Source organism: Tenebrio molitor, chromosome 8 (assembly GCF_963966145.1).
Source record: "Tenebrio molitor chromosome 8, icTenMoli1.1, whole genome shotgun sequence".
Lineage (NCBI taxonomy): Eukaryota > Metazoa > Arthropoda > Insecta > Coleoptera > Tenebrionidae > Tenebrio > Tenebrio molitor.
In genome coordinates, this window is record NC_091053.1 from 15,506,011 (window position 1) to 15,518,855 (window position 12,845).

The 12,845-nt window shown below is 34.7% G+C and overlaps 1 protein-coding gene across 1 annotated transcript in view; it reads right to left on the reverse strand.

Annotated features, from left to right (window-relative positions):
- The window catches only part of LOC138136246 (5'-3' exonuclease PLD3-like), a 43,635-nt gene that overhangs the window by 24,450 nt on the left and 6,340 nt on the right, over positions 1-12,845 (reverse strand). The gene's annotated exons all lie outside the window — the stretch shown is intronic.

Sequence of the window (12,845 nt, forward strand, 5' to 3'; positions counted from 1 at the left end):
AAATTACCTAATTTGTAGAAAACACTTAATTGTTATGCAGATTACAAACCAAAAATAAAAAACTGTGGCAAAACGTACTAAAAATGAGTATGAAGAAAATGTGATAAATGATGGAAAGCAAATACGAGAACAGATAATAAGGATTAAATGACAAGTGTAAAAATAAGTTGAGACGAAATGAGCAAAAAGAAACGAAAAGAGTAGGAATAAGGGAAAAAAGAAACATTTAATAGAAGAAACGTAAAAATATTTGTTAATAGAAAGAGAAAAATAAAAAGTAAAAAATTCGGAATGAAAGACGATATTTAAAAAAAACTGAAGTAAAAAATGCTTTTCAGAGTAGAAATTAAGAAGTAACAAATATCAGAACAAAGCAAAAACGAAAATGTTAATGAGAATAAAAAGAAAAAAGAATAAAAGTATTGAAAACAATAGGCCAAAGTAAATGACAAATTAATATTACCAACAAAAATACAATAAACAGTAAGGACTAAACATATTTGTTGTTAGAATAAACCGTGAATAACACCTAGAATGAAGTAGAATGAATAATCAATAAACTGAAATGTAATAGAATAGTCTACAAAAGTGACAAGAGAGTAATTAAAATATTATCAAAAATAAAAACATAAAGGACGAGAGAAAGAATAAGAATAAAGAAAAAAATAAACAAAAAGCCACGAGATTAAAATGGAATCAAAACTGGCAAATTTTTAACAGAAATGACATAAACAGAAAACATTTTTAAATATTTAAAAGAAAAGCACAATAATAAAAAGAAACAAAATGAAAAACTAAGAAAAAATATGTGAAAAGAACGTACAAAGAAAAGTAGATCCTACACACAAAGTGATCAAAAAGAAAACAAATCAGAGCAGGCGTTGCAAATTTATCGGTCATGTTGTAACGGAATTCTGTGTAAATAAGCGTTCAATCCATGGGCGTAGACAAGTTTGTGGTCTCAAACGCTACTTTATAATAAAATAAATTATACCTCATCAATTTTAGACGTTGGAATTATAATTGCACATAATCTGATAATTTTACATTCCTAAAAATGGCTAATTTAACGGCTGTATTGCCAAACGCGACGTCACTGGTAAGCAGATTTTTCGGTGAAATGTCAAACAAACGTCAGTTTTAAAGCAACGGTGTGTCGATGTCGGCAAGGTTTACGGACGGTTCCTGTTATTGAAAGCAACAATTATCCCAGAATAAGTGGTAAAATGAGTTTTACCATTCAAGATAAAGCATTCGTTACTAATAATTAATTAATAATAGATTTTTCGAGAGGTAGGCAACCAATAAAACGATTTGTGTATAGCTGGTACACATACGTGTACGATTAAACAATAACAGACGTTTCGATAAAACAAAATATGAGATAGCAGTCTTGATTTGTTTTCTTGTGGGTCACTCTGTATGTTACAAATGACGATCGAAGAAAAAGGAGACGATATAAAAAATTAAAGAATAGCTAAGTATGAAAAATTAGTAAACGAAAGCAGAAAAGATCAAAACACGTTGGATTGAGCATTGCTAAATTCGCATTATGTTGGTTCCCTGCATGTCACTATTTACAAGACATAATCCACACAGCCAAAAAATAAAATTATTTGACCTTGAAATACTCAATCCATCCTGAATTTACCATACAAGTTTTATAAGATATCATTTTGTCGCACGCGTTTTTTAGAGCACGACGAGCGCAACGAGAGCATAGTGCGATAAAATACCTTGTAAAACGAGTGCAATACGATATTTTTTCTACGGTGTGATCAAGAATGACTGAATCTGTTGGTAACAACCAAATTTGGCAAATTTGAAATTCACCATCAAAGGTTCATTTTTGTAATAGCATAAACATATCTGGCATAACCAAAAATGTTTTTAATGTCGTCTCAAGTTAAAAAATTCGGTCAGTGCCATTTACGAGACAAAAGACACCAGTTGGTACTTTTCAATTGTTTCATTGTCAACAGTCTCAGTCATTGTTGATCACGCTGTATTTTGCCCATATTTTAAATTTTAAATTAAAAAAATTTTCAAAACAGGTACCTAATGCTAGGAATATTATACGGTGCGGTCAATTAAAAAATAAATCGAGTTGTTACCTATGGCAACCCATGCTATAGTATAGGCTCCAAAGCAAACTCGATTTATTTTTTAAATGATCGCTCGGTATTTAGCAAATATAAAGGGTTGGTAACTGGTAACTAGACGAACAATTAAAATTTTGAATTTAAAATGTCAAATAACCACGTAGCAACTACTCACTGTGAGTCGCTACCAACATTAAAAATTTTAATAAATGTTCCTGAAACCGGTATCGAAAAGAACTCCTTTTCGAAACCCGTTTGAATGTTATAATGACTGTATTAAAGGTGCAAAATAGAAGGCTAGCGAGAAATAAAAGTAAAAACATCACAAAAGGCTACAGATAAGAAAATTTAAAAATCATGGAAAGATTAAACATTTAAGAGAAGTAACGTGAGAACGTAAGAATAAAGAATAGTAGGTATATTATTATACGAGTTTAGTAAGACGCTTTATTATCACATGAGTGTGTTTAAAGCACGACGAGTCTAGCGAGAAGTGCTTTAATCGAACGAATGTGTTAATACGTCTTATTAAACGAGTGTAATATACTATTTTATCTACTTTGCTTTACTAATTCCTGAAATTTTAGCTGTTCATGTTTTCATATTAGACTAGGGACTTTCGCGTGGGTTGGTAACCGACATTTTTCAAAAAAATGTAAGGTTATATTTACTAAATTTACTTCATAGCTTCAAGTTTCATTCACATTGGAATAATTAGTACGTAAAATTAGTACTCTCAATTAACACGAGAAGTATAACAAGTGCGTTTGCATGGACGCATTCACAATGCTTGTAATTAGTACGTCTACTTTGCACGTTACGGAAAAGTTTGTATACTTCTAACTTTGTCGCGAAATTAGTAAGTTCACTTTGGTTACGCGCATGCGCAATTTGAAATTTTTGTTTTACATGTCAAAGTGTCGTCAAACATAACATAAATGTATAAATTTCTCGTCCATTGCAACTTACTTTAACATTTACAAACAGTACAAAACTATGTGTAATACCCTTGTTACCTTGTAATCCAAATAGTTCCAAATTTTTAGCAATTTAGCGTAGCAGTTCCCTGTAATGCATCAATATCCCTGTGTAATAACAGATGGCGGATCCCACTAATTACTTTGCTTAATTTTTCATTGTGAATACTACTAAATGTACTAATTTCTGCGTTAATTTCACTTGCTAATTTCAACACTAATTATTCCAATGTGAATGAAACTTCACTCGTTACCTTGACGCCTGACGTAAAACGGCTGATGTTGCCAATATAACAAAAGCTAAAAGTTACCAAAAACAGTTTAATAATGATTCATTATTAAACTGTTTTCGATATAATAATGAGCCCATTTGTAACGGAAAGTACATAAAATATTAAAGAAAACATGAAATGTTTATTTTTGTCATAATAGGTGTTTTATTCGTCAAAATAAATAGGAAGATAGGTAAAGGAAAACAGTAAAGTGCCCTCTACGGTAAAGTGCTATTCAATTATTATAAAAATATCCATAAAATTCATTCGATTATTATTAATATCTTATAGGCGGTTCAGAGGGAGTAATGAACAAGTTCATAAAAATTATTATTTAGATATTTTTCGTTGATATAAAATGCCTTATCTATCCGAAAAGTGATGGCACATATCACACAGTTGTAACAAAAGAAACAGCAAACGAAAAGAAATGAATTTTTTAACAAGAAACCTGAGTAAAATATAAAAATCAATATTAAAAGCAATGGAATATTAAAGAATAACTATTGAATAGACGCTTGTGCAGAAAGAAATGACATAAGAAGAATGGAAATAATTAATCAAACTGAAAAAGTAGAAAATAAAATTAAGACAAATGTGATAATAATACAGAAACAGAATGTTATGGAAATCCACGTAAGATAGCAGTCTCAATCAAACAAAATATCATATTATTTATTATCAAACGAAATAAGCAACTTTCTGGATGAGATACCATTAGCAGTATTGAATAGAGTCGTGTTTCATCAGGACGGCGCCATATCACATAATGCACGCATGAATTTTGTATTTTTAAATCATTTTGGTGAACAATGTATGGGTGCTCATGGAGCTATTCCATGGCCCGCTACATCCCCAGATTTGAATCCATTGGATTTCTTTATCTTCATTCGAAACTTTCGAGACAATGGTTATTTGACCCCCCCAGGTACCCAAAAAGAGTTAAGAAAATGGATAGTGCGAGTATGTCACGAAAAATCCCGAATGCAAAGGTGGGCATTTTTAGAAGGTATCGACAGTATCTGCAATAGCATTGAGTAAATTTTGAGCAACTAGAATAGGTTTTTGTATTGTTTACAAATTCGATTACTTGATTTTTGATTTTCAATTTTTTTCAATTAAAATACATTTTTTTGTTTTTTCTTTTAATGTACGAATATTCAGACGAAGATTCTTTGTAACAACGAATAAAAAAATATATAGAGAGTAATTTGAAAAAAAAAAGTTGGCTATCGTCTGTCAAAAAATAGATGTCGAAAAAAATATCGAATAGGATAATAATGAAGTGTTTTTCGAACTATTTTATTTCATGTGTCATTTATTCAAATCGGATAAAGAGTAAGTAAGATACAGCGTCAAAGGTTTTTCGTCAGTCACCCTGTATATATTTTTTTTTCTGACCTCTAATTTGACATTGCGCTCATGAGATAATCATCAATTGAAACGAAAGAGTGAGTAAAAATGTTTTTGTGCGCCAGTTTTTTGAAGCAAGAACGATCCTTGTTCTAATACTAACAGTTTTTACTGTTTTTCATTCGAGTATTTTAATCGCGTAGGTAATCCTTTTTTCGTGCTTCGTTATCAATGGATGTGTAAACACATGAGCGGGTATAAATTTTAGAGTTCAAATTATATTTAATTTTAATTCTGTTTGGAAGAATTTGCGGAAAGAATGATAAATTTAAAAAAATTCCTATTGGTGGTTAAATTTATTACCTGGACTTCCATCCGGTATAGGGTATTTCACGAATGATAATGAGCCCGGCGGAATTGAAAATGCAACCCACAATACATTTGCAAAGTTAACGTGGACATTTGTTTTTTGATTTAAAAAACAGTTTCGTAAATTTTGACATAATCGTCATTCGCTTGGTTAAAGGAAATTGTCAAAAAACGAAGAGTTTTTGGGAAAATGTTTATTATCTGCATAAACTCGCAACGATAGAAGCATTTTTATTACATTCGCCATAAATCAGGATCATGTCTGTTTTCACATCGATCGAATACATTTTAATCGTATTTTATTGTTTTCGACTGTCATAAATTCTCATTTTTCTCCTTTGTAAACTGCCTCTTAACTGCCCTAAAGCAAAATGAGCAGATAACGAACCGTTGCCCTAGACAACACATTCAACGTCACATTTCTGACAGATCTTGAAAAATTTGTCAAAACTGTCAAAAGCAAACGCGAAACCATTTTTAAAAGATTTGGAAGCTTCAGGGACGTCGTTTCAAACAATAAAATTTTGTATGCAACTCGTTTCTGGGTAAATTGGGCTTTTCTAATTGTCCTCGAGGCCTTAAAACCCTCGCTACGCTTCTGATTTAATCTTGTCCCTCGGGCAATTAGAAAAGCCCAATTTACACAGAAACTCGTTGCATAAATAACTATTAACTTTTTCGTAAATGTCAGTTGTGACAAATAAAATTATTGGACGCAAAGCCATCACAGATTCATAATTTCAATTTAAAACAATCCGATATTTAAAATAGCCATGTTAGCTTGCAAATGTATTGTGGGTTGCATTTTCAATTCCGCCGGACTCATGATCAGTTATCACTCTTGAAATACCTGTATAGAAATGTCGAAGGAAATGACTGAAAAGATGAGTCAATTTGAAGATATCAAACGACTGAACAGTCCCAAAAAAATTTCAAAATAAAAATTAAAATAAAAAACAAAATACAAAAAATAAGAAAGAAAATATGCAAAATGGGAAGATATTAAGAGACCAAAATATTGTAGCGTTTTGATTTTTGATCAAAAAAATACAAATATTTCTTAGTGAAAAAATGCAAAAAAATAAGAGAAAAATGTTGGTTCATAATGTCTAAGTAAATATTGCACCAGCACAACATTTACAACTCCCAATTGAGCAATCCCAATATTCCCAATCTATTTCCTTTTACACGATTATGCTCATTCGTTTATTTGAGTAATGAATCAAACAAAAAATACACCAAAAAGAAAACAAACAAACGCAACATTCAATAAACCTGCCGCGGAGATTAATCCTAAACAAACAGCTTTATCACTTTCCGAGTAACACTTCCCGTAACAAATCCCAACTTTGATACGCATCGTTTTATGCTCTCTGTTTTGTCGAGCTGATGATTGATGATCAGCTTGACAAAACAGAACCATAAACCCCAGATCGATGGGGATCGTTTGCGCACGTTGCCAACAAGAGCGGTCGCGAATCGGATCCTTGAGGGGCGCCTGGAAACAACAGAATCCCAAACGACCAATCTCCAATTTGATCGAACAATTCCTCATAATCTTGTCGGCAAGATCTTCCGTTCCGGGGATCAATCAGCAACGCGAACGTCGAATCCGTGCGAGTGGCGATGACCCGCCGCCCCCAAAAACCCCCCGTCCCCGGAAGACGTCACGTGTCGATTCCGCTGTCGGCGGCTTTTCGCCAGCACACCTCTACCGAGAATACGCACTAAACTGGCAGCGCTGGTGCAACGAACTCTTCGCCTTCGACGGATTAACGCACGCTAAATGTAAGACAAACAAGCGCGCGACAGGTGAAAAAATGAGGGGTCGGGTGCGACGGCGGCGGCCATGTTGTGGTCGCCGCGCTTTCCCGCCCTTTCGAAAAATTCCGGAAAACGTTTCTCACGCCGGCCGCCCGGAGCGGACAAAAACTTGCCTAGACTTTTATGTCGCGGCCGTTCGGCTCTTGTATGGACGCGACATAAAATTATATGTGCGGCTTCGACGTACGCCGTCCCTCTCCGGGACTTGGACTTGTACGGACAAGAACGGCTCTGATGCAACATTCATCACTTCGTTAGATCCAAAGCAAAAACTTGCAACGATCGAGGCGGCCGGGGTGCACAGGTGGCGCGACCGGCGCACCTGTCAACCGACTAGTCACAAATAGTAAAATTAGTATTTCGACTAGTCGGAATCGGTGGAATTAGTCTTGGGGAACACGTGATCCGGTGCTAGAAATAGTAACTAACGAACTCTGAACCGCATTTTTTCTATATTTTTCTGTTTACTTCGGTAGTCGAAGTTAATTGGCTGGCAACTTGTCCACTAAAAAATCCAGATCTGAAGCTTGTAGTGTTTGCGTAGAGGTGGCAGATTCGTTGTTTTGTGGTAGGGATTGTTGTGTATACTCAGTTATCTTATCGAGTGTTGAAGAGGAGACAAGCGAGAGAATGAGAAGAAGTTCGACGAGGAAGAACGAGGAAGATCGTTGGGATGGATAAAAATGGTCAATTGTTTGCAGATTCAAAAGGGAATTACAAGAACAATTCAGATTGAAAGCGACAAAGAAAGACAGGTAAGAGGTCTTGGATTTTCTCATGGGCTATGAATCATATCTGCAAACGACGAATATCGGTCTCAAGTAGGCGCTACAAACATCGCCATTCGTTACGTTAGTCTCGTCTCTCTCTCGACGTTTTCAGTTTTCATTTGCAGATTTTTCACTGGTTTATCGCTCCGCCTTCGCGCAGATATTTCCAAGGTCACAGCCCATGAGAGAATCAAACACCTATACCTACTATGAAAATGGTAAAAAGATGAAAGTAAAGAAATATTGTTGGGAGTAAGAGATGAGGTGGAGTGATCTGTGGTTCAGAGATAATTTGGAGAGGATTTAAAAAATATAAGAAAGAAATACACATAAGCAGTAGTTGCAATAGTAGCATTATAAATGTCTCATCGCAGTAGGCGTTGGTGACGTAGTTGAATGTGCCGCAAGCCTCATAACATGAGTGAGACTAGTATCGCCGATAGGTGGCGCTACCGGAGGTAATGGAAATCTGTCTACTAGTTTGTCTAACGTTTCAACGCCAACTGCGATGGGACAATCATTTATAATGACCCTGAAAATAGAAAAATTTTAATTTGGAGAGAAAATGTGAGAATGATCAAGCTAACAAGAAATAAGAATAAGAGAATAAAAAAGTAAAAAAAAAAATGAAAGGTAAAAATGTTTTTGCATAGAAAAGAAAGATGATAGACTAAGAAACGTTAAATGAAGAAAAATAAATAACCGACTAGGTAAGAAAGTCAACGAAAAGTATGTATGTATTATATTTATGAAAGCAAAAAGAATTTAAATGAGACGCAGTTTATTAGTACACAAAACAGGAATTAAAAAAATAGAACGAAGTAGGAAAAATAAAAAAACATTTCAAACAAAAGAAAAAAACTAGAATAAATAGATTAATAGTGAAGAATGTGAATATGTAAACAAAGAACAAAACAAAATAATTTTTGACGAAAGAAAAAAACAAGAAAATAAGTTTTAGAAATGGATGGAAAGCACTCTTGTCAACAATTTAGTGACGCCTAAAAAACTGATTAGAAATAAATATGTCAACTTGCTGTCATGGTCAAATAAAGTTAAAAAACAGAAAAGGAACAGACGTAGCAAGTTAAATATGAGGAATGGGGAAATAAAAGAAAAAAATAAAGAAGAAACCAACAAAGCCTCAAAAAAGATGTGTTGAGGTAGTTAAAAAGATCTCAAAAGGTGAGTTTTCATTACAGAAATGTAATTGAAAAAACACTAAAAAACAGAATAATATGGAAAAGGAAAGAACACCTAGGAACAAAAGGATTAAAGAAATGTAATAATCATGTTCACTCCACTTTCAACTTATTGTAAAATTGTTAATACCGCGTGACTTTTAATAACTGAGTTGTCAAATTTAGTGGGTTGGCACCATGTTGGCACTCCCGAATAATTATTACAGTTGGTTGCAAAAAAAATGGGAACTGTCAGAATAAAATTGACACATTTTTACAATTTTTCCATAGTGTGAAACCTTCTTACGAGAGATAGGTTAGAATTAACGTTAAGTATTGTTAAGTAGACAATTAATTGACAAATGGACAAAACCAAATTTACATTAGGAAAATTTTCGTTTCCCGTTTTTTCTTTGCGACCAACTGTACGCCTAGTCATTTGTCAAAGAGTCACTTGTTGATTCGCTTTCTAGGAAAAAATTCTAGAAATAAATGACAATTTGACTTCTTTTGACTTTTGAACTGTCATATTTGAATTTAACAGTAGGTAAAGTGTACCAACAAAAAATCGTAAATGTGTTGCCAACCGTACAAAAATAATTTCAATCATTAAAATTCACAGGGTCATCGCCATCCTTTCACTTCCCAGAGTAAATTTTACAAAATTCTGCTGTGTATTTTGGAGAAAAATCTCTCAAAGCGTGTCAAATAAAATCTCGAAAACGGCGTCAACATAAAGTATTTTTTATGCGAAACGTAACGATATCTAAATAAAGCGTCCAACTGTATTTGCAATAACCCTCGAACACACAAAAAACTGGTTGAACGTCCGTGCACACAAAGATCAAAGCTGCCAACCATATAAAGCACAAATTACTAGAAGGTAACTTGCCAAGTTTACTTTTTATCAGCGAACGGATAGTGATGAACTCGACTTTACAGTAAAACAAACTGCGTCCTCTGGACTATCTAAAATGAAATTGTAGCTGTTATATCCATTAATTCACTAGTTATTTTCATATTATCCGGTTGGGCTACATGATTTTTTGGATTATCCACTTGTTTTAATTCAATGCTGCGACGAAGGCCACAGCAAATTATTACTTTGGAGCATCAACAAATTGGAAAAATTGGAAAAATTCTTGGTTGCTGTACGTCGCTTTTAAAAATCAGAACATAACCTAAATTTATTTGGTTACTAAATTTGACGGAAGTACACTCCAGCGAGAAATTTTTTTACTTAATCGATTACAGTCAAAAGCAACATTTTACTAAATATTTCACAGTTCAAGAGTTTTTTTTACTTCAAGTGAACACTTAATTAATTTTTATTTCATTAAAAAATAAGTTTGATGGATGAAACCATCACAATAATGTTCAAATGTTGTTTAACAAACGTCATTTTTATAAAGTTCATTCACGTTGGATTTTCCTCGTCAAGGCCAAATTATTTGTCAATTTACGTCATGCGTAGACTGTAGAGGTTAGGTCTGGATGGGCATTAATTAATGCAATTTTCAAATTAGCTGTTAATAAAACCTTCTTTTTTCTTTCCGCCATGGCAAAATTAACCAGGAATAGAATTTTATGAAAAAAATCTGTGACTTTATTTCACACGTCAAACTAACATTCAAAATTAAAGACGTCAAATCGCTCTAACACGATAATGTGAAAATTGCAAGGAAAGGAACCACAGGTTTGCAACATGACAACTATTTGACAGGGAAAATCCAACGTGAATGAACTTTACTTAGAAATTAATGAAATTATTGAACTTTTTTTTTCGTTTGTTTGGCGATGTTTACTCAATGCATTTTCAAACAAGAAATTAAGTCTCTTTGGACAAAAATTAAATCCGAAAAGCACAAACGCAAATTTGAGGCGAGCTCCAAGTCAGTGCAAAAATTCTTCGAGGTTCATTTGAATCTACCATACCATCAGACATGCGATTCCCTAATTAAAAAAAAAAAACAACAAGCTGTCATCTATTGCTCCCACCCGATTTGAACCCCATCGAAACAGCATCGTGCAGTGCAGCACGTATATTTTTGGTGCAATCGTACTTCATCCATTCTGTTACGACCAAAACAAAATCGCTTCGACGAAGTCGACAACAAGATAAACAATTTCGTACCGAAAAAAAATCTTTTCCAAAAGCGATTTTCGAAAAAACCTTGCACAACGCGCAGTTTCGAAATTGTTTCGATATGACAGTCGAGCCAGACCCTTCAGTTGTTACAAGTTCTACAGGGTTAGAGGTCTTGGATTCTCTGATGGGCTCTGACCTTGGAAATATCTGCGCGAAGGAGGAGCGATAAATCAGTGAAAAAGCGTTACATGAGAACTAAAAACGTCGACTACTTTCAAATTCAAATACATACATACAAATATAGTTCTTTTTTTTCTTTAAAACAATTGTCAAAGTGTTGTCATGTGGTATGAGCCACTACTTATTTGATGGTTATTAGGTTGGCAACGTAAAATGTCAATTAACATGTGTCATTATCGTCTTTATTTCTTGTCTTTTGGTATAAAATTTGTTTACACCTGAAACTTTTCTGACTTTTGAAAATTATTGACATAACCTCAAACCTGATCTACGGAGATTTTACGATACAGGTGTTCCGAAAGGAAAGGTTTTATGATGGTATAGCCCGGTCTTTGAGGGAATTTTGACATTGACGATTATTAAAAAAAAGGAGTTGGCTGTGATTTATGGTGTATAGATTTGTCGCCTCTTCTGGATTTGTAAATTTGACATTTGACAGCTTACACTTGTCACTTTTTGTCAGTTTTCGTTGTTTATTTTTTTCAAATGATTCTTTAAGGTGTTTTGAGTTAGCCAAAAAAGCAACAAGAAAAATGGCTTATTCCCTAAAACAGGATACATTTATTGCAATATGTTATTATAAAATTGAGTATTCAACAATGACAATGAGTGTTCTCCTTTGTGCTGTTGTATTTTTTGTGACTTTTAAATAAAATTATAATCAATTGAATAAACGAAATTTGCTGCGTGGTTTGAATTTAATGATTTATAAGGATTTTTTTACTTTAAATTACACTATCTTAACGACCATTATTATATTTATATGTATTTTTTTTATAGTACAGTTACACTATGTATTGTAAGTGGCAAATTTCACAGCCAACTATGTACCATGTACGAAACATTTATGATAACCCTGTACTCGTTTTAACATGATGTTTTATTCTATCTACGAAAGCAAAAAAAGAAGACAAACCACACATTGTCGAGAAGAATTCTTCAACTAATTGACAAGGAAGGGGTAAATGAACCTTGCAAGGCTACGAATAAAATTATTTTGTGTTTCTATTTTTGGCGTTTCGTCGAAGTGTCAACGAATTTCAACTAGTCGGTGGAGCTTCTGTGGAATTGATTTGAAAAAAAAAATCTCCAATGACGCTCCGGTAGCGAGAACGTCTGGATCGATGGAGACACAGAAGTAATAAAAATGAAAGATGGAAAAGGGTCTGTTTCCCCTGGAAGCGCGACCTTATCGCTTATCTTCCGATCTGGGTGCGCCCAGCGGGCCCTTTGTTCCCCCGATCCGTGCACCTGACCCGGGTCGGCCAAGGTCGGCGGTCGTCTCGTTTTCGGCCATTTTCGCGTGTGCGCGCACCGCCTGACCCACCGTCGGAGTCTCCGGCCGCCGCCGCCGCCATCCCTGGAGCCGTCGCAGCGGCTTCGCGGTGGGATTTTTCGCGGTGTCTCCCATAGCAACGAGCGCAGACGCGCCTCCGACAGTAAAAATCGAGTGCATGTGGATGTACGAGCTAGGTACGGTAATTACAATAAACTATGATCGGCAGTGCCGTCGAGGCCAGTCGCACAAAGCCATGAAACCGGTCTGTTGAGCCCGCCTGACTTTTTACCGTGAGCTTCTTTTATTTCATTCTTGCGGGCCCCTCCCCGCAGGACGCTGGTGCTGTCGGTACCTACCAGAGGTGCTCGGGTTAGTCGGAGTTTGCGATT